Source organism: Rattus norvegicus, chromosome 3, assembly GCF_036323735.1.
Source record: "Rattus norvegicus strain BN/NHsdMcwi chromosome 3, GRCr8, whole genome shotgun sequence".
NCBI lineage: Eukaryota > Metazoa > Chordata > Mammalia > Rodentia > Muridae > Rattus > Rattus norvegicus.
This window is the reverse complement of record NC_086021.1, coordinates 111721316-111743975: the sequence shown is the minus strand read 5'-3', so window position 1 is coordinate 111743975 and position 22660 is coordinate 111721316. Positions and strand designations below refer to the sequence as shown.

Sequence of the window (22660 nt, the reverse complement as noted above, 5' to 3'; positions counted from 1 at the left end):
GGAAAAGAGACTTTAGACCACAAAAGATTTCAAGAAATATTTCTTGCAGAAAGATTTTCACACAGACATAGGGAGAAAGGAATCAAATTTGTCTGAAGGATAGAAACGTACTGTTAACTAACATTTATTTGGAGAATTCAGGCCATTGGTAATTATTTTACAAAATGAGACATAAAAATGTGAGATACAAGGAAGAGGTTTAAGGTTGTAAGTAATCAAGAGGAGAGAGAGAGAGAGAGAGAGAGAGAGAGAGAGAGAGAGAGGAAAAAACAGAAACTCAACTATTTATGTCTTGTAAAAAGAATCAGTAAATATCACACAATTAAAAACAAGAAGGAGGGGTTGGGGATTTAGCTCAGTGGTAGAGCGCTTGCCTAGCAAGCGCAAGGCCCTGGGTTCGGTCCCCAGCTCCAAAAAAAAAAATGAAAAAAGAAAAAAAGAAAAAAAGAAAAAACAAGAAGGAGGGGCTGGAGAGTGGCTCAGAGGTTAAGAGCACTGGCAGCTCTTCCAGAGGTCCTCAGTTCAATTCCCAGCAACCACATGGTGGCTCACAACCATCTGTAATGAGATCTGATGCCCTCTTCTGGTGTGTCTGAAGACAGCTACAATGTACTCATATACATAAAATAAATAAATAATTTTTAAAAAAGCAAAGGAGAATAATCAAAGAAACAAGATCTAACAAGCGTCTAGAGGAATATAAATGAATGCTGAGCTTTGTGGGCATAGTGGGGGATGTACATTTCCCTTCCTTAGCAAGTAGAGAGAGAAGCTAAAAACTCCAAAATTCCGGTATCACTGAAATCCAAAACAGAATAGATCATAAAACTCAGTGTAAACCTAGCCAAGCTGCTTTGGAAGCTAGGGGCTCTGTGGGGTCCTGGCTGTGCTAGACAAGGCTGACCTCGAACTCACAGAGATCCATCTGCATCTGCCTTCAGAGTGCTGGGATTAAAGGCATGCACCACCATGACTGGCCCTAAACCTAATCTTAAAACTTCAAAAGCCTGAACTAAGGATAATCTTAAACCCTAAAGTATTAATATAAGCAAATAATGGAAACAAAGAAAAAATAATTCATTCAGGGACCAAAGATGGCTCAGAGATTAAGTGCACTGGCTGCTCTTCCAGAAGAACCAAGTTCAGTTCTCGGCACCCACGTGGTGGCTCGCAAACACCTATATCTCCAGTTCCAGGGGATCTAACACTTTCTTCTCACCTCTGAAGGCACACACATGGTATACATACATACATACATACAGGCAAATAAACTTACATGAAAAATAAAATACTAAAACTAAAAACATAAACAAAAAAAAAAAAAAACAGAAGTTGAATTTAATGGGAAAAGTCTGTAATCCCAGAATCTGCCACTCAGGAGACTGAGGCAGAGGGATCCTGAATTCGAGACTAACCTGAGTTACATGGAGAATTTGAGGCCTGCCTAAGCTAAACATCAAAACCTAGTCTAAAAATAAACAAGCAAGCAGGCAAATAGGCAAGCAGGCTTACATTTCTTCAAGAAATTCTAATAAAAAATGTTAAATGAAGCTGGACTGTGATGGCGTACATCTTTAATCCCAGAACTCAGGAGGCAGAGACAGGCAGATTTCTGTGAGGTCAAGGCCAGCATGGTCTACAGAGCAGAGCAAGTTCTAGGACAGCCAGGGCTACACAGAGAAACCCTGCCTCAGAAAACCAAAATAAATAATAATGACAACAAAAAATAGATCGTGTATAATGGTAAAGATCCACAGGTCTGTGCTGTTATAGTAGCACAAGGAAAGAACATCAAAGTCCAGCACTGGAAAATCAAGATTTAGAGAAGGAGGTGAAGTCTAGGCTGAGGCTTAAAATCCTAAAAGCCATAGCATTAGTAAAATGAAACCTTAGCCAAGTTTACTTTATAGGAGAAATGAGAATAAGTAAAGGCAAATGTGAAAGAAATACTTTAAGTATGGAAATAAGGCTGTCGCAAAAACAAAAATAAAATTTTACATGTATATACTTATTTACTTATGTGTAAATATGAATATGCCATAATTGTGTGTGTTCCTTAAGAAGGCAGAGGAATCATGAGATCCTCTGGAGCTGGAGTTACAGGAAATTTTGAGCCTTCTGACATTGGTGCTGGGAACCAAACCCTGGTCCTCTGAAAGGGCAGCAAGTGCTTTCAATGGGTGAGCCATCCCTCCAGCCCTCTTCTGTGAAGCTTTTCTTATGAAGGCATCACACAACAACTTCTTGTTTACCAAGCTACACCTAATAATCCAGATCATTTTATTAGCACCTTGCATATACCCATTTTCTTACCACCTACACTATAAAATTCTCTTATTCTATTAATTTATAACTTCATAATGTTATCTTTCACTAGCTAATTTTCAAAGGTTTATTCAGTTCTAAGTGGGAAACAAATCTTGAAAACACTAGATATTTGATAAAGATTTAAATTAATGTGTTACAAAAATTATAAAAAATCATTGAGAGTGTTGAAAAATTACACTTGCAAGTTTTATGAGGGGCAGAGCTTTGACACGAATTTTAGAAATTTAAAAATAAACATAAAGTCTGAGACTGTACAGATATGAAGGAAATGAAAGCTTTCTCCATACAAGGATCATACGAAGCATGAGCTAAACTGCTAAAGGTACTGTAAGTTCCTAAGCCAATACTGTGAGAATTCTAGTTACAAAACAGTTCGATTTTGTTTCACTATTGGCCTAAGTTGATTATACAGAATACTTTCCCACTAAATAACATTGTTTTCACCTATTACCACAACTAACAGAAAATGTGTCAAAAAAGTATCAACCATACTATCATTCACTTCCTTCAACTGTAGTCCTTTATACATTTTCCAACATGTTCCATTAATAAATTCTACACACACACACACACACACACACACACACACACACACAAAACCAAAACCAACCAAACAAAACAAAACAAAAAACCCAGAACCCTCCAGTGCAGTAAAACTGCAGGGTATGATCCATTCATAAGTCAAGAAATCAGTGTGGGGGGCGAGAGAGATGGCTCACTGGTTTCAAGCACAAACATGGTACACAGACATATGCAGGCAAAACACCCACACACAAAATAAAAATTAATCAATGCGCTCTTTCCACCATCTTGGCGCCTTTGGAGGCCTGCTGGGAACAGGACTTCTAAAAAAAAAAAAAAAAAGCAGGTATGTCTGGAAGGCTGTGGTCTGTGGCTGCAAGCGAGGCCTCCAGAACCAAAGAGAGGACATGGCTCTTCTTAAACTTGAAGGTGTTTATGAAAGATGAAACTGAGTTCTACTTAGGCAAGAGGTGTGCTTATGTGTGCAAAGCAAAAAACCAATACAGTGACTCCTGGGGGCAAACCAAACAAAACCAGAGTGGGCTGAGGAAAAGTAACTCAGACCCCTGGAAACAGTGGTGTGGTCTGTGCAAAATTCCGAAACAACCTTCCTGCAAAGGCCATTGGACACAGAATCCGTGTGATGCTGTACCCATCCCAGATTTAAACTAATGGAGAGTAAATAAAAGTAGTTTTGTGCTCTGGTAAAAAATACATACATACATACATACATACATACATACATACATACATACATGTAATAGGCCTTGATCAAACTTCTTAATTAAGTACTGGACTACAAAAATAAAACAGAAACAGTGGTCTGCATATAAAGAGGCTTTTTGGTGTTTTAGTGCTAAGGACACAAGCTGCTACCAATGAGCTAAGCCCCCAACCTCTAATGGTTCTTCTTTTTCTTTCTTGTCACAAGATCTAATGTAGGACAGCCTCAAACTCCGTATGCAGCAGAACTGGCCTTGAGCTCCAGGTCCTCGTGCCTCAGACTGTGGAGACAGCAGGCACGCTGTGTTACCAAGCCTGGCCCTAAAATGTGTTCATTCATTCATCCAGTGAGACAGGGTCTCTCTACATCCTCGTCCTGGAGCTCACCAGGTAGAAATTCACCTCCCAGAATTAAAGGCGTGCTCCACCGTGCCCAATCCTGAAATATATTTATGAGCTGTAATCTACAACATTTAAGAGAACAGTGAGTTTAATAAGAAGTTGGATTATTATGTTTGTTTACTGGAGGACATCTTAGAGCCTTTGGTGAATTTCCCAGGACTTTTGATGAAGCATCTCACAGGATTAATGCTCCTTGGAACACATAACTGTCTTGGGATACATTAAACAATGCTTACTTCACACTTGGTTCAAAAACAAAACAAAACAAAAAATAAAGGAATTGTCAGAAGATTCAGGAAAAAGATCTAGAACTTTTGCTGGATATTTATACACTTCTATGAATTTCTGCAAACTGCTTAAAGTGTTCTGCAAAATGACATTTGTACAAATAAGTTTAAATGTTTGTACCAGTCAGGTTTCTTATATATTGAGTGTGGGCCTTAGGAATTTGGGCACACCTGACAGCTTTAGTTAGGTTAGCATGAGCAGTGCTTAAGCACACAAGTTCCGATTCTGGCTGTCATTCACTGGCAATGAAGTGCCAATAAATGGTCTTTGTTGTTATTTAATCTTTTTCCTTATGTGGTATAAGGAGAATAAAAAGCAATGTCCTGGGGCCCAGAACTTTAATGATTGAGAAATGTGCATACATAATCCTTTGGTCAGGTCATGGCATGGTAAGAAGCACTCAGCATATGATCAATATTCATTACTGTCACATTGACACTAGCACAGCATCAGTCTGCTCATGAAGCGCTGAGCTCAAGAAACTGAAAACACCATGCTGCCGCCTGGTGGACGCTATGATTTAAAAACCAACACAGTAATTACACAGACTCTCGAGTCATGAAAACACACCTCAAAAGTCATCCAATTATATAATTGATTTTCCAAAAATACATTAACAACCTCAGACCAACCCATAAACCAAGGAGTATTGTCAATAGTCAAACTGGCTGAAGAGCTGTTATGGATTAGAGAGTATGTTCTACTATACAACACAATGTTTGCTGATTTTGAGGCTCATGTTTCTTTTCTCCTTAAGATATAAAGCAAAGGTAGTCATAGACATTTGTCACAACTATGACAAAAGAGGAAATAGTCAAATATTATCGAAGTCCAATCCCTCTCTATATGGATGACTCTTAATGGACTCCACATGGTCAAAACAGAAGGCAATTAATACGAGTTCCCTTAAACTCTTTGACAGTTCACTCACTTTTTCTTAAAAATTCAACGTAAGGTAGAAGATCGAGATAATGTATGAATAATTTAAACCCAAAATTCAATTTGGCATCATAGGGATTAAGAAAGCAGTTTTATTTGTTTGTTTGTTTTGTTTTGTTGTGACTTTTTTTTTGGTTTCGGGTTGGGGGGTGTTGTTTTTCTTTGTTGTTGTTTGAGATAGGATCTCTGGATAGCCTTGGCTGTCCTTGAACTACCCTGTAGACCAGGCCTCGAACATACATCTACCTGCCTTTGCCTCCTGAGCGCTGGGATTAAAGATGTGCGCCACCACTGCGGGGCCGAAGACAGAAATTTTATTCCCAGCAGATTTCCATTTAAATCTGTCTTTAAAAAGCACACGTGAAGAATGAATAATATTGTCAAATCCCTGCATTCCGAAGCTAAGCAGGAGGATAAAAGAGTTGGACGTCCTCCTGCACTACAAATCAAGACCTTGTCTGAAAACTCAAAATCTAACAGAATAAAATTACCAGAGGAATAATGGAAAATCTAAAAATTTCCTTGAATATTTACATACTTCCATGACTTGAAGTTATAATTTTTGCCCTATGCTCGAACTGTTCTGTAAATACCCACCAATTCACTGGGTTTTTTAAATGTGACAAAATTCTGACCAGCCGACTTCATTAAAACTTTTGACAAGTGTGTCCAACACTATAACGCTGTGTTCATAATGTAAAAATGGGTTCAAACAAAACCAAACACCCTAAAGCACACAACCCTATTAAGAAAACGCAAGAATCATATTACCAACCAGTAAACCTGATGGGTGGTGCGTCTCGTGGCGGAAGATTCTAGGAACACCTGACAGGAGACTCAAGGACGACCAGGCCCGGAGAAGTCAGCATGAGGATTTGGTGGGACACCTGAGCTCCAGGGCAACCTTTATAATAACACTGGGTGGAAGTGTTAGAGCGACTTCCTAAACAGCGCTCAGCACGGAAGTTGAGTTACCTCAGGGAAGACCGCTTAGTACTCAGCATTTCCGGGTCATCTTTTCCTACCCAAAGGTGCTTCCGGTTTTCAGTCTGCAATTGAGCCGCCACCTTTAAGGACTTGGAGAGGACTATATTAGCCCTTTGTTTGTTTGTTGTTTTTCTTTGTAGCCCTGTATCCCTGGCTGTTGTGGAACTCACTCTGTAAGCCAGGCTGCCCTCAAAAACAGAGATCTGCCTGCCTCTGCCTCCCGAGTACTGGGAATAAATTATGTGTCACAACTGCCCCCAGTATTATTTGGGGGCAGAGAACGGGGTAGGACAGTGTCTTACTATGTAGCCTTGGCTGGCCTGAAACTCACAGAGATGCTCCTACCTATCCCTGCATCCAAAGTGCTGGAATTAAATAACTATGCTGCCATGCCCTGCTATATCATTTTAAACAGTCTTCGGGACGATTTAAAAACAAACAAGCAAAAAACAGTTATTTATTAGGAACAATGAACGCTGTGAGAATAGGAAAGGGGTGCCTAGCCGTTTAATACCTTATGACTTGGGATGCTTTATGTGTTTGATGTGCATAAACGTGTTATTCCTCGAGAAGACAATGTTGTTTTTTATTTGTTTTTTAAGTGAAATACTAAATAGGAGGAGAAATGTAGGTAGCAACATGATGGCTTTGCGGGTGAAGTCACCTGCTGCCAGACCTGATGACCTCTTAGAAATCTATTACAAGTTGTCCTCTTACCTCTTCCTGTGCCTGGGAGAACAAGACAGGAAACAATGATGGGGAAGAAGAAAAGAAGGGATAAGAAAGGGAGAAAGAGAAGGAAGGAGGGAGGGAGGGACATAGATAATTTTTAACTTTAAAGAAAAAGAAATTCTAATCATACTGATGATTGCACCTCTTTTCTATTCTGAACCTAACAATATAATTCACTGTTGAGAATTTATTCCATACAACTATTAATAAAGTATGTTCCAGGCCTACAGAGCTTGTCCATTCTACCAAAATCTGAAAGAACTCTGATCTTAAATGTCTAACCATACTATTACTAAAACATATTTAGGAGTCAGAAAAAAATGACTCAGTGGTTAAGGGCACATACTACTTTTGCAGATCTGACTTCAATTCCACATGCAGTGGCTTGCAAGCAGCTGTAATTTGAGTGCCCGGGAGATTCCATGTTTCTGGCCTTCCCAGGCACTTGCCCTAATTTGCATACATATGCACACATAATTAAAAATAAAAACAAATATTGAAGCTGGAGTGTTGGCTCAGGTGGTTAAGAGCACTGTTGCTCTTGCAGAGAACCAGAGTTCAATTCCCAGCATCCACATAGCAGCCCAAAGTTGTCTGTTAACTCCTCCAATCCCAGGACATCCACACTTCTAACTTCAGTGGACATCAGACATGCACAGGGTACACAAATATATATACAGGTCAAAACACTCGTATACACAAAATAATGCCAAAAACACTAGGGCTAGAGTTACCGGTGGTTTAAGTCATCCAACATGGGCACTGGAAGTTGACCTTGAATCCTCTGGAAGGGTACGGCATTCTTTTTAATGCTAAGCCTTCTCTCTGGCCTATGAGATTATCTATCTTTAGTGGTAGCTCCCTGTTGGTATCTGGAGTTGGTTCCTTTCTGGTAACCTTGCAACACCCCCAAACTGAGCCAATTCCTCTGGGATAAACTCTGGATTTTTTCTCCTGCTTTGTAAAATTCTGTTTCATATTGCTATCAAATGTAGAAATGTCTGACTACTCCCATCGCTTCTAATAACTTCTATCCATGTTTCTCCAGACTATTTCCAAGATACCATGTCTGAGTGCTGTAAGCTAGCTTCCTGCTCTCCAAACTTTAAATTCTCAACTTATGACTATTTGTACTTGCCTTAAACCATGTTTGAATTTTTTCTTTTATATTCAATGAGTGAACACAGAAGACAGATGTCCTTATAGCTTCTCAGGGAATAACAAATCAAACTTAACAAGTTATAACATGGGATAAACTGTATTTTCTCAGTCAATAATTGTGACAAATGAGCACAATTATTCCTGCTGCAAAGAATATTTAAATAGCTTGATGTTAGCTTAGCAATGCCAACAAAGAAGCTTGCTAGTCTTTGTTATAACAATTCTGCTTTATTCTTGTTTGTATCTCATAAAACTATCCAAGTTGAGAGGCAAGCTAAAACTTCAATCAAATAACTCAAGGCTGAAGAGATGGCTCAGTGGTTAAGAGCACTCACTACTCTTTCAGAGGTCCTGAGTTCAAATCCCAGCAACCACATGGTGGCTCACAACCATCCATAACTCCAGTTCCAAGGATCCTCCTACCCCCTTGTCTTAGTAAGGGTTACTATTGCGATCATGAAACACCATGACCAAACATAAGTTGGGAAGAAAAGGGTGTATTTGACTTACACTTTTACATCATTGTTTACATTGAAGGAAGTCAGGGCAGGAACATATTTTTGGTGTCCACAAAGCCATCCAGATCAAAGCCTAATTAGGCTTGTTGGTACAAACCTATAATCCCAGCACTGAGAAGACTGAGTTAGAAGGATCTAGTCTGTATAGCAAGACCTTATTTCATAAAAAGAATCGAAGAGATAGGTGAGTTGTCTTATCAGGTAATGATCCCCTATCTAAAGGTAGGAGATAGCTTACTCCAAAAATCTGTTCTCTGATGTCTATATTGGGCTCACATATATATCAGTTATACACACACACACACACACACACACACACACACACCACTAAAATCTTCAAGACACAGCATCTTGCTATGTGTCTTGGCTGATGTATATAGATCACTATATAGATCAGGCTGGCCTCAAACTCACAGAGATCCACCTTCCTTTATCTCCTGAGTGTTGAGACTAAAGGCTATATGCCACTGTGCCCAGTTAATAAATACAAAATATTTTTAACTCTACCTAAACCCACATCCAGATGATGAGAGTTCTTCATCGTTTTGGTGTCCTTCCCTCTTTGTTTCCTGTCCTGTTTTACCTAATCAAATTAATGAAGTCTTACATATATGCAATTAAGAGCTTTCTTTTTTTTTTTTTTTTTTTTTTTTGGTTCTTTTTTTTTTTCGGAGCTGGGGACCGAACCCAGGGCTTTGCGCTTCCTAGGTAAGCGCTCTACCACTGAGCTAAATCCCCAGCCCCAATTAAGAGCTTTCTTAATGGCAAAATGGATTTTTTTTACAAATACAGAGTGAATATTGGTTATAATGCGGGCTTATTTTTGCACTTGGTATAGATTAAAGTCTCACACTACCTTAATCTAGTTCTTACCATAATTGTCAAAGGATGAAGTATGTTGCTTTTATTTGATGTAATAAAGGGAGTGATCATATTTATATGTCTCCCAAACTAGTTAGTCTCTCTCAGATCACAGTTTTCACATCCTACATAGTTAGAATGTGTTGTGAATAAACACAATGACTCCCTAAGAAAATAACAAGAGATAGTATCTATACAAAGTAAAGGAACAGGTTTCTACAGCCTACCTACACATGGCAGTGAAAACATGTACTGAAGCTTGTTACAATTACACAACTGTAACACCCTTCATTATAATTACTTATGTTTATGCTTGTAGACCAAGTTCAATTTTTCTCTCTCCTCTCTTTCTTTTTCTTTCTTTCTTTCTTTTCTTTGCTTTTCTTTTCTTTTTTTTTTCTTGGTAGAGTTGGGGATGGTCCTTGCATATTGTCAATAATAGAAATAAATACCTAGTTCCAATTAATCATCTTACCTCAGGCTCCTAAGTTGCTGCGACTATAGGCACACACCTCCAAGCCTGGCAATCAGAGATTGAGTCTCAGTAATTTTGTGTCTATAACACAGCCCAGTGCTTGACACATAACTCCTGTTTAATAAATACTTATAGATAAGGAACTGAAGTAAAAGTTACTTATAATTCACAACCTTTCATGTAACAACTAGTATCAACTGTGGTTGAAATCTCTCCAAAAATCAAAAAACTAAATTTGTTGACATTTCACTCTGATGTATCTAACATGTCATCATACCATGGAGATACCATGGAGGAATCTAAGACATTATCTAAATTATGAGCTATATATGAAAGAGGTTCTACTGTGAATGTATAATTTATTGATTACATATATATTATTCATGAAAAAAACATGAAAAGTGGGGCTAAAGATGCTTCAGCAGGTAAGAGCATCCATATTGGGTAGTCAACTACCACCTGTAATTCTAACACTCTGGCCTCCTTAGAAACCTGTATTTGTGTGCACATGCACACATGAATATGCACATAATTAAATTTTTTAACTCTCTTAAGAATATCAAAATGTGGTGGTGTGGATAAGAATGGACCCCTGTAGTCATATATTTGATTGTTTAGTTACCAAGGAGTGGAACTTGATTGAAAGGATTAGAAGGATTAGGAGGCGTGGCCTTGTTGGAGGACATAAGTCACTGGGTGTAGAATGATGTCATTATGCAGCAAGGAAGGTCCAGAATAAGGCAAAGCCTATCATTAGATGAGAAGGAAGGGTAGGCGGGAAAGTCTAGGAAGGAGAGAGGAGGAGGGAAAGAAAAAAAATCAAGATGGAGATGACAGAACAGGATGATCCAGATCCAGGTGGACTAGGTCAATTTTATCCTGTCTAGGTGGGTGGTTTCTATCTTTTTAATTGGCAGTGAATTTATTGTGTGGATGTATTGTGGATTGAGAATTTAACATATAAATCTAACTATTAAATTACAAGTTTCTAGAGCTTTGATTTTACTGGGCTACAGGGCATGTGAGCAAAGTTTCCAGCAGGCAGAGACAACCTGTCTCAGTTCTGGAAGCTGTGCTAGGCTATAGAATGCTAGCTAGAATGGCCCATGGAACACAACGTGTACGTCAGGCATGGTAACAACCGTCAAGGGGACAGTGTGTGAAAGCAGCAGGCAGAGAAACAGCTGAAGTGAGAACTCATGGGAACCAGTTCCACCATTTTTTTATTTTTATCGCAACAACTGGGGTAGGCTTTGAGGTTCCAAAAGTCCATACTAGATTCATGCCTGCTCTCTCTGCTTGTGGATCAGGACATAGCTCTCAGCTACTCCTCCAGTACTGTGTCTGCCTGCTGTCACGATGATATGGTGATGATGATGATGATGATGATGATGATGATGATGATGATGATGATGATGAGTTTCAGAGAAACTCCAAGAAAGCCCAGTTAAATGATTTCTTTTATAAGAGTTGCCTTGGCTATGTTGCCTCTTCATAGCAATAGAATAATGACTAAGACAGAATTGTTCTTCATATTACTTTACTCTTCTAGATCCTTCCTCAGACTTTGGCTTTTTCCCCTTAGCATAATGATCCATCTTTGTTGGTGTTCTATTTGCTTGAACTTCTAAGTCAAAGTTAACAAAGGAGCAACGAGAAGACTCACTGCATAAAGTGCCAGCCACCAACATTAACAACGGAAGTTTGATCCCAGGGACCCACATGATATAAGGCGGGAACTGACTTCTTCATGCACACACATACACTTCTACGAGCATACAGACACATACACACAAGAAACAAAGAAGTAAAGAGAATAAATTCTAATGAAAATTAACAAGTATATAGAAAAGTAGCAACAATTTTCTGAACTAAACCCTCATTCTGACTTCCTTACTGGTGTTTTAATAACAACATCAATCTTCCAGTTAACCAGAAAACGTCACAGTGATAAGACAGGTCTCTCTCTTAGGCATCCCCAAGTTTCAGGTCTTCCTCATAGATTTTGGATGGAGTAAGTAAAGGAAAGTGAAATAATGGGTTCTAAGATGGCTTGGTGGGGTTTCCATTTAATGAAGTAAAAAAAACTTTAATTCAACATTTTAGGGGTGAAATTTTAATTATTATTAGGGTGTTTTTGTCTTTACTACAGATAGCAGAAAAACTCTATCTAAGTTGAGTTAATCAATTAGGAAATATATTGCTTCAGGCCACAGGAAGGCAGACAGTAGACTCCAGATGTTGCATGTTTACATGCAGCAGAGCAGTCATACATGGAATAAATAAAAACTAAAGGTTAAAAATGATAATAATAATAATAATAATAATAATAATAAAATAATAAGAATCAGAAAATCGTAACTACCGGATATTGCCATGATGAAGCAGTGTACATGAATTAATCAGCCTAGGTAATATAATGAGGCATGATGCCATGGAGTTTTATATTTGAAAATTAAACAGCTAAACAAGACTGCCTCTCATAATTCTAATATGTGACCCTAAGCTTGTGGTCTTGTTGGATTAAAGACTGACATTTCCAGTACCTTTCCCTTTATGCTCAGGAGTTTTCTTTACTAATTAGAACTGGTTAGAACACCAGGGAAGGGCTGGAGAGATGGCTCAGTGGTTAAGAGCACTGGCTGCTCTTCCAGATGACCCAGCTTCTATTCCCAGCATCCACATGGCAATTTTCAGTCACTGTAACTACAGTTCCTGGGGGAGCTAACACCTTCTTCTGGTCTCTAAGGTTACCAGGCACACATGTGGCCCCCCAGACATATATTCAAACAAAGCACTCATATGCATGAAACAAAATAACAGTAGCAATATTGATGGTGATGATGATGGTGGTGGTGGTGGTGGTGGTGGTGGTGGTGATGATGATGATAATTTAAAAAGAAATACTAGGGAGGGCTGGGGGTTGGAATTAGCTCTATCTGCATTCACATCCTGTTGATCCTACCTTTTGCCTGGGTGTTCAAATACTGAATTATCATGCTGTTCACTTAGTTACAGATTTTCCCAGAAAGGGCACAGCTTGTACTGAACCTCCCATATTCTCTCCCTCTTTCCCTTCATCATACTTCAAATAAAGAGATAGACCACAACCTCAAAAGCAAGGCCTTTACTTGAGCCCTGTCTGAATATCTTTGATGAATGGAGTGAGGATATTCATTTCCTACTAGATACTTGCTTTCACACGAAAAAGAGCCTCCACTTAGACTAACGCATGCAACACTCATGGGTGCTCACCCCTGGCCAGATGATCTCTTCTTCCTTGAATATTAGTTACATAATGTAGATGAAGCACCTGATTGATTTAGGAGGCTCGCCCTCTCCCCATTGCTCCAACTGTTGAAGAGAGGAGTGGATACAGTAAAAAGCATCAAAGAACAAAACCACCCAGAAAAAAAAAAAGGCGGTTCTATCATTGGTATCGAGACACAGCAGTGCAAATATGCGGAAGCTTTTTTTTCCATTTTATTTTCTGTTGTTGGATGTTTTGCCTGCATGTATGCATGCACACGACATATACCTTTGGCACCCAGGAAGGCCAGAGGAGGGTATCAGCTCCCTTGAGAGGGACTGGAGTTATAGGTAGTTCTGTGCTGTCATGTGAGTGTTGGGAGTCAAACCCAGATCAAGGAAAGTGAGCAGTCAGTGCTCTTTTTTTTTTTTTTTTTTTCTTTTTCTTTTTTTCGGAGCTGGGGACCGAACCCAGGGCCTTGCGCTCTACCGCTGAGCTAAATCCCCAACCCCGCAGCCAGTGCTCTTAACCACCGAACCATCCATCTCTCCAGCCCCATACAGAGCCTTTTTTTTTTTTTTTTTTTTTTTAGTACTTTTTTTTCCCCGGAGCTGGGGACCGAACCCAGGGCCTTGCGCTTCCTAGGCAAGCGCTCTACCACTGAGCTAAATCCCCAGCCCCCATACAGAGCCTTTTATGGGGGAAAAAAAAAAGGTGATCCTCTTCCTCAGCCTGAGTAGAGTGAGGAAATATCTCCTCAACACTTTATTTGTTTGTCTTCGAATGATTTTAACTCCTACATGATGTTTATAAAAATGCAGTACCATTTTACAGCAAAGCACTACTCACCGACTGTTCAAGGACAGACTCTCTTTCAGCCACAATAAATCTCTGTGACATTAGTAGGAATTACACATGAGAAGGAAAAGGTTGAAAGACCCCTTAAAACTTACACTGCTCTAAAGTGCCTGGAATATTTGCCGGCTCCTCTGTTCCCGGGGTTCGGTAGGTCAAATCAGGTGCGGGAAACTAAATCCAAAGTGCGAGTCTCACTTAAGCACAACACATAAGTACAAAGCCACTGTGAGGTAGTTTATCAAGCCTGATTCATGTAGCATGCAAAATCAGATTCTAGCTGAATGGAATGTAAAACACCTGATGGGGACCCTGGAATGTCACCTAGAACACACGCTAGCACACACATGCACACAACCATATCACACAAACATACACACAATAACAGTAACAATAATTTAAAACACCCATCAGGAGTAAGTTAGCAGCTTCACTCCAGGACGTAGCAAGGAAGTCCTGGAACACAATGGAGAAAAACCATAGCATCGCTTCTCATTTCCCACCTTCTCGTACTTTCCACCTTACCCCTGGCTACCTGTGCCACCAAGTACCAATCGGTTGGAGTCAGGAGACCTGACCAGCGTCAGGCTCATGATCTGCACTCAACTGTAACACCAAAGATTTTAGAGTCAGAAGGAAACAAAATCTCAGTTCAAACTCCTATACCACAGCCAAAAGGGAGAATAAAGAATATAAACTCAGTGTATATAAGAAATACTCAAGTTAATAAAAAAAAAAAAAAAGAATATAAACTCAGAAGGTCACAATGTTCAAACACCCTTCCCAGAGTCAAATAAGCTCATTGGAAATGTACAACGTCCATCTGTGCTTGCTCACGGTTGGATTACTGATTAAACCTAACACAATAAATGTTCACATCATGTTGCCCTCTATAAATCCCCTGACTGCTGTGTATAGTATCCATGCTGTGAGGATGACATCAGAAAGAGTTTTTAAATGCAAGCTTATTTCTACAACTAATTGTAGATGTGTTTATTGCACTAAAACCTCTTAAAATAACATTTTGTTTCTGATCCGTTTGCTAACATAGAGGAGTAACAAGTAGAAACAAAAACCTCTAGTCTTCTAAGGAGACTTTTCCAAATTAATTAACTGCACAAAGTCCAAGTCACAGAGCTGCCCAGAAAGTCTGAAAAGTGAGTGAATTTCCTGGAGGTCACGGATAGGCCAACCAGAGCCCAAGAGGAACAGGTGTGAGGCTTGAGAATTCTCACGTGGTAGGTCTAGCATGGGAGGGTCCAGACAGGGAAAATTGTAAAAAGGCACCATTCAATCCTGGTACTTACCCCTGTAATAAAGAATGATATGCAAAGAAGAAAGTCTCCTTGGAGCTGGAGGAAGGACTATAACTGGTCAGCTCCCATTTCCTGTAACTCCAGCTCCAGGGGATGTGATGCCCTCTTCTGGCCTCTGCAGGAACCTACACTCACATGTACACACCCACACAAATATGCACATAGAGGCATAGAATGTAAAATAAAAATATAATATTTTTAAAAGAAAAATTGGGACTGGAAAGTTGGCTCAGTGGTTAAGAGCACTGACTGCTGCTTTTCCAGGCATCCCGAGTTCAATTCCCAGCAACCACATGGTGGCTTACAACCATCTGTAATGGATGCCCTCTTTTGGTGTATCTGAAGACAGCTACATAAAATAACTAAATATATCTCTAAGAGCAAGAGAGAACAAGTGTGTGTGTGTGTGTGTGTGTGTGTGTGTGTGTGAGAGAGAGAGAGAGAGAGAGAGAGAGAGAGAGAGAGAGAGAGAGAGAGAGAATTTCTCAGGCCGAAGATGCAGCTCAAAAGGCAGAGTTCTTGGGATGCACAAGCCCAGGTCCAATTCCCAATATTTTTTAAAGACAGGTATTTTGGTGCCTGCCTACAATCCTACCACTTAGGAGGTAAAAGCAGGTCATTTAAGGAGTTTAAGGTTATCCCCAGTTACATATGGAGTTCGAGGCTAATATATAAAAGCATTCTGAAGCTCAAGAATGAGAGACATCGAGGACAGGAGAAATTGGCTAGACTCTGCAGGGAAGTTCTGCATGGTCAGAAGCAGGAAATGTCCCTGCTTCTCTGGCCAGGAATGCCAGAGGGAGCTGTAATTTCTTCTCTCCTCCTGAATGAGTCCTAGAACTATAAATGAGGGTAGGACTGAAACTCAGCCCTGACACTGATCTTGTCTGATAAACAGCATTGAGATTATATCACTGGATTTTCAAGGTGGAGATGGATTATATCTATTCACTAGTTTCAGCCCATCTCCCAAATGATTTTAGAATCTCCATGCTTAGAGGAAAATGTTACAGTAGTCATACAGGGCATTGAGGTTATCAAGAATCTGTTGAGGATATTTCCTCTTGGTCAACTGAATGGAATCTACATTTGACCTTGGGTGGAGACTGGACATTCTGATCTGCCCTAAAGATTAGAACGTTTCCTGCTGTTGGTTCCTCCCTGAAGAGTTAATCAGGTTGAGCATGTCAATCACCTGGCCAAGAGACCACCCCTTAGGAAAGCTGATTCCTCTGAAGCCATGCAGAAGAATGGGAGGAATAATTATTCACTTAATGAGATAATGTACTTGTCCTTTTCAGAAACCCCAACCTTCCTTACAGCGCCTTTGCTACACAGCTAAGCCTGCTGGATGCTCTGAATTTCTCTTTCCTTCAGAAACTGGCCAGATGCAGCCTGAACCCGTTCTTTCTGACACTTTGGAAGTTTCTCCCAGTCCTGTGAGATAGCCCATGCCTATCTCAAAAGGCACTATTTTTTCTCTTCTCTGTCTCCCTCCTGATGGCTGTCAATGCTCTAACTTGCCTGTCCTGTTATTTTGGTTTTTGATTTGTTTTTGGCTTTGTTTTGTTTTGGTTTGGTTTGGTTTGTTTTGGTTTGGTTTGGTTTGGTTTGGTTTTTAACTCTAATAAAATTGCCCTTGAGCTTCCTCCTGGGTTCACTCTTAAATTATTTTATTAAAAAGACATGGAACCCACAGAGAGGTCCTCAATTTTCCCAGTAAACATGTAGAATCCCAAGTAGGGCTCCCCAGTTTTTGATAACAAACACACAGGAGGCAACAATGTTTTAGGTTTTTTTTTTATTATTTTTTTTAAAGATTTATTTTTATTTATTATATATCTAAGTACACCGTAGCTGTCTTCAGATACACCAGAAGAGGGCATCAGATCTCTTTACAGATGGTTGTGAGCCACCATGTGGTTGCTGGGAATTGAACTCATGACCTCTGGAAGAGCAGTTGGGTGCTCTTAACCACTGAGCCATCTCTCCAGCCCAATGTTTTAGGTTTTTGTTTGGGGGGGCTGTGTTTGTGAGATTTTGTTGTTTATTTTTGTTTTCTTTTGGGGGTGTGGTTGGTTTGTTTCATTTCGTTGTTTGTTTTTGCTTTGTTGGTTGGTGGTTTCTTTTCTTTCTAGTTCTTTTTTTCTAAAATAGGACTTTTTATTTGTCATATTAAACCCTAGACTTTAAACAGACTCTTGCACTGGTGGTTTTTATCTACCAGCTCCTTCAGCTGTCTCACCCGCAGGCGGTTTTCCACAGCTACTCCCTTCAGCATGGAGCTCCGTGAGTTTTCTGAGCCCTAACTTGGGTCTCTTCAGTATTTTTACTTTTCTACGGAAGATGTGGAGAGGACAAAGGGACTGGCAAACCTTTCCTCTCTCTCCTGGTGCTGTCTGAACTCAGTTCATCCACTTTCATCGGGTCCTTGGTCTACATTTCCAACATCCTCTCTGGGTTCTGGCGGACCTGCTAGTGCTGGGCATTGGGCATCTTCTGGATGTGATTGTTGTGGGTTTTTTTAGTGAAACCAACACAGAACAGACGGAGCAAAGAACCAGCAGCTGTCTTGACATCAGCATGAGCCTCAGTCACAATTGGCCAACTTTTAACTGTAGAACACATTTGGTCTGAGTAAGATCCATGTCATGGAAGTTATACAGACAGTATTTGGATTTTTTTTTTTTTTTGAGGTAATGTCTCTCTGTGATACTCAGGCTGGCCTGGAACTCTTGCCACAAGCAATTTCTTCTACTTTAAGGAGCAGGGACACTCCAGGTCAGGAAGTGAAACGATGTAAAAACCACCATGCTTGTCAACCTGATTCCCAGGAACCACATAGTGAATGGAGTGTGCATAATTCAATCCAATTTTGGCCCAGAAAAGCAAAAAAGAGATGTATTAAAAGAATATTGGGGGGCTGGGGATTTAGCTCAGTGGTAGAGCGCTTACCTAGGAAGCGCAAGGCCCTGGGTTCAGTCCCCAGCTCCGAAAAAAAGAACCAAAAAAAAAAAAAAAAAGATATTGGGAAATTCACAAAAATGATATGAAATCTGGAGGAGATTTAGAAAATGGCATAAGCCGAGGCAGCCTAAGAATCATGGCCAAAATCCAGAAGACCTTACCAGAAAGACAGATTGGAAGGGATAGGGACAGAGAGTGGGGTGATAGGATAGGTCATGCTGGAACATATGACAGACATGACAGACAGCACATAGCCCACACTGCTGTAGACTCTTGCTGCCTTTACCAGTACAAGTGATTCCTAAATCCTCTCTGTCTTGGAGCTGGGCTGGATGTCGAACCCTTAGCACCTAAGCACCTATGTTTAAGACAGCACTTTGGTTGCCTAAACCTGAAAGAAGTCACCTCTCCCTGGTTTAAGGTTCTACATTGTATTTAACAGGCAACTGCCCTTAGTAGGAGAGAAAACAAGGGGAGGATATATACTTCAGTGGCGTCCATCTTCACACTCACAAGAAATTGCTATAGTATCATGGCCTGATATTTCACTTTTTGGTTTTTTTGTTTGTTTGTTTGTTTTTTGTTTTTTGGTTTTTTTTCGGAGCTGGGGACCGAACCCAGGGCCTTGTGCTTCCTAGGCAAACGCTCTACCACTGAGCTAAATCCCCAACCCCTGATATTTCACTTTTTAAAATTATTTTATTATTACATTTTTATATATGTATCTGTGAGAGGGGAGCACGTGAGCACCATGGGGAATGAGTGGAGGTCAGAGGACAATTAAAAGACCTTCCGCCATGTGCTTTCCAGGGGACCAAACTTGCTGGCGAGTACCTTTACCTACTGAGCCATTTTGCTGGCTCCATTTTTTTTTTAAAGGTTTGGGGTTTTTTTTTTTTTTTGTTGTTGTTGTTGTTTTGTTTTGTTTTGGTTTTTTTTTTTTTTTTTGGTTCTTTTTTTTTTCGGAGCTGGGGACCGAACCCAGGGCCTTGCGCTTCCTAGGCAAGCGCTCTACCACTGAGCTAAATCCCCAACCCCTCCATTTTTTTTTTTCAGGGCAGGATTTCTCTGTGTAGCCCTGACTGTCTTGGAACTCACTCTATTGACCAGATCGGCCTTGAGCTCAGAGATCCAACTACCTCTGGCCTCTGAGTGCTGGGATTAAAGGTGTGTACCACCACGTTTTTTCAAGGCTCATGAAGCATAGGCTGACCTCAAGCTCTCTTAGTAGCTGAAAATGATCTTGAACTTCTGAGCCCCCTGCCTCCACCTCCCAAGTACTAGGAATACAGGTAGCACGACTACATTTGTTTTATGCAGTGCTGGGGATTGAACCCAGGGCTTCATGCTTGTGAGGTGAGCCCTCTACCATCTGATCTACGACTTCATTCCAATCATTTGTTAGGGTGGGGGGATGCATGCTCATGTGTGTACCTCAGTGTAGAAGCCAGAGGTCAACATTTCCTCAGTCTTCTTCCCCATATTTTTAAAGAGTCTCTCACTATATCTGGAGTCCTCCAATTTCAGGAGGTTGACTGGCCATAGAGCTTGAAGAGTTCACCTGTTTCTGTCTCCTCGGGGCTAGGATTATAGGCCTGGTTTTTGTTTGTTTGTTTGTTTGTTTGTTTGTTTTTGTTTTTTTATGTGGATGCCAGAGATTCTAATCCAGGTCCTTGTGTTTTCATGGCAAGCACTTTACCAACTAAGCCATCTCCCCTTCCTCCAATAGTTTAGCCTTTTAAATAATGAGAACCACACCGGCTTTGCTTAATATGTTTTGAAGATAAAATAACTTACTCTTTGTAAACTACAGCAAACAGTTTTGAAAAAGAAAGCATGATGGATACAATTTACACTAACTGGGGAGGCTTTAATTAGCAAAGATTGTAATGGTTGCTGTGCTTCAGACACAAGAAGTCACCAATACATTTTACGGAGTCAGACATCAGGAAAACTAAGAATATTTTGCCCTAAGTATGTTACTATGAAGCATGCTTGAGTTTTAAAATTTGGTTAATTTTCAGTTAACTTTTAAAACTTTGTTTATACAATGGAAGAGACTCAAATCTTTAGATTGGACCAAGAAGAAAGACTGGTTCAGTTGTTTGGATCTGTTACATTAATTTCTCAGTCTGTGAAGGGGTGGCTTGCTCCTCGAATGGTAATGGGAAATTAGTTTCTTTATTTCTTCATTAAGACCGTGGGAGGAAAATTAATACTGTCTCCAGCTTTTCCAAATTAATAGAATATATCTTTATTAAAATGATGAATGGATGTGACTTTTGGGGGATGGGGGTGTTGAGAGGCTTTTTAACACAGTGATGATTCAACTCCAAGCTGAGCCTTAGCAAGCATCATGTCTAAAAGCTCAAGTTCAGTGAGGCCTCCTTAGGTATTCAAGGTCAAATAATCAAGGACACAATCAAACAGGAGGCTGGGTCTGACTTTTTTTTTTTTTCATTTTTTTGTCTTTTGGGGTGTGTGTGTGTGTGTGTGTGTATGTGTGTGTGTGTGTGGTTTTTGCACATGCTTCTTTATGAGTACATGGGTGGGGAAAAGGCCAGAGGAGGACACTAGGTGTCCTGTTCTATCATTTTCTACCCTATTCCCTTGAGAAAGAGTCTCTCACTGGACCTGGAGCTGGACTGGCAGCCAGGAAACCCCAGCCATCCTCCTTCCTCCGCCTCCCACTGTCCTGGGGTTCCAGTCATGTGCAGCTTTTTATACGAATGCTAAGGATTCAACGTCAGGACCTCCCGTTTGTGCAGCAAACATTTTTTTTTAAGATTGTAATGATCTGATTATTTTTTATACTAGGCGGGGGCGGGGGGCACAAAGCAATCCTCTTTAATAATGTTATTAGTTTCAATTAGAAGATTTTAGTAATGCACATTTTTAAAAAGCAAATTGTTCTGCAATCCAAACATACAACAGCTTGGAAAATAACATTTAGAAAACTAAAGCCAATGTGAAAAAACAAATTAAAACAGCCACAACACTCTTCCTGTACGCGGCCAGAGGTGACCTGTGAAGATGGTTCGCTACTCCCTTGACCCAGAAAACCCCACAAAATCATGCAAATCAAGAGGCTCAAACCTTCGGGTTCACTTTAAGAACACCCGGGAAACTGCCCAGGCCATCAGGGGTATGCATATCCGCAAAGCCACCAAGTATCTGAAGGATGTCACTTTAAAGAAGCAGTGTGTGCCATTCCGGCGGTATAATGGTGGAGTCGGTAGGTGCGCCCAGGCCAAACAGTGGGGTTGGACACAGGGACGGTGGCCAAAAAAGAGTGCTGAATTTTTGCTGCACATGCTTAAAAATGCAGAGAGTAATGCTGAACTTAAGGGTTTAGACTTAGATTCTCTAGTCATTGAACACATCCAGGTGAACACGGCACCTAAGATGCGCAGACGAACCTACAGAGCTCACGGCCGGATTAACCCATACATGAGCTCCCCCTGCCACATCGAGATGATCCTCCCTGAGAAGGAACAGATTGTTCCAAAGCCAGAAGGGGAGGCTGCACAGAAGAAAAAGATATCCCAGAAGAAACTGAAGAAACAAAAACTCATGGCACGGGAATAAATTCAGCATAAATAAATGCGGATAAAGTAAAAAAAAAAAAAAAGCCACAACAATGAAGACTTGATATAGCTCAGATTTTCCAGCTTCCTTACTGCATTACTGCACCATCTACGTCAGAGATCTGTTCCTTCAGCTGGCTCCTTGCGCCATGTTTAAGGAAATACCTTTTCCCTTGGGTTCGTTTAGCCTTCTGAGTCCATCCAGTATTCTCTCCATCGGGACTAGAGCACGCACTCGTCCTCCTTCTCCCCTGCACCCTGAAGTGATTTACTTGTTTTCTTTCATGTAAATGAGTGTCCGGCCTGCATATATGTATGTACTCCATGAGTGTGTAGTGCCCACAAAGGCCAGAAAAACAATGAACAATCGTGTAGAACTGAAGTTACAGGTGACCGTGCCGCGGTCAGTGACTTGACTCCGGGCTGCAAATGGATACACCAAAACGTCTCTCTTTTTTTCTTCAGCATCAGCCCTCCTCTCTACCATAAACAATGCTAGCAAGAATGTCCCTGTGCCCATCTCCTGTGCGAGCATCCCAGCTGGACTTGACAGACAGTCTGACAGGGTGTCTTCAGTTTTTCAGTAATGCCAAGTTACATTCTGGGGATTTTTTTTTTTATTAACTTGAGTATTTCTTATTTACATTTCGAATGTTATTCCCTTTCCCGGTTTCCGGGCCAACATCCCCCTAATCCCTCCCCCTCCCCTTCCTTATGGGTGTTCCCCTCCCCATCCTCCCCCCATTGCC

The 22660-nt window shown here is 40.5% G+C and overlaps 1 protein-coding gene and 1 pseudogene across 3 annotated transcripts in view; one reads left to right on the top strand and one right to left on the bottom strand.

The window, feature by feature from the left end:
* The window catches only part of Ccdc73 (coiled-coil domain containing 73), a 141818-nt gene extending 135613 nt beyond the window's left edge, over positions 1 to 6205 (bottom strand). For all 3 annotated transcript variants that reach the window (XM_063284942.1, XM_006234667.5, XM_063284943.1), the window contains exon 1: positions 5978 to 6205. The gene's annotated coding sequence lies outside the window, so the exon portion shown is untranslated. The remainder of the gene's footprint in view (positions 1 to 5977) is intronic.
* Positions 21329 to 21955, top strand: Rpl17-ps17 (ribosomal protein L17, pseudogene 17; annotated as a pseudogene).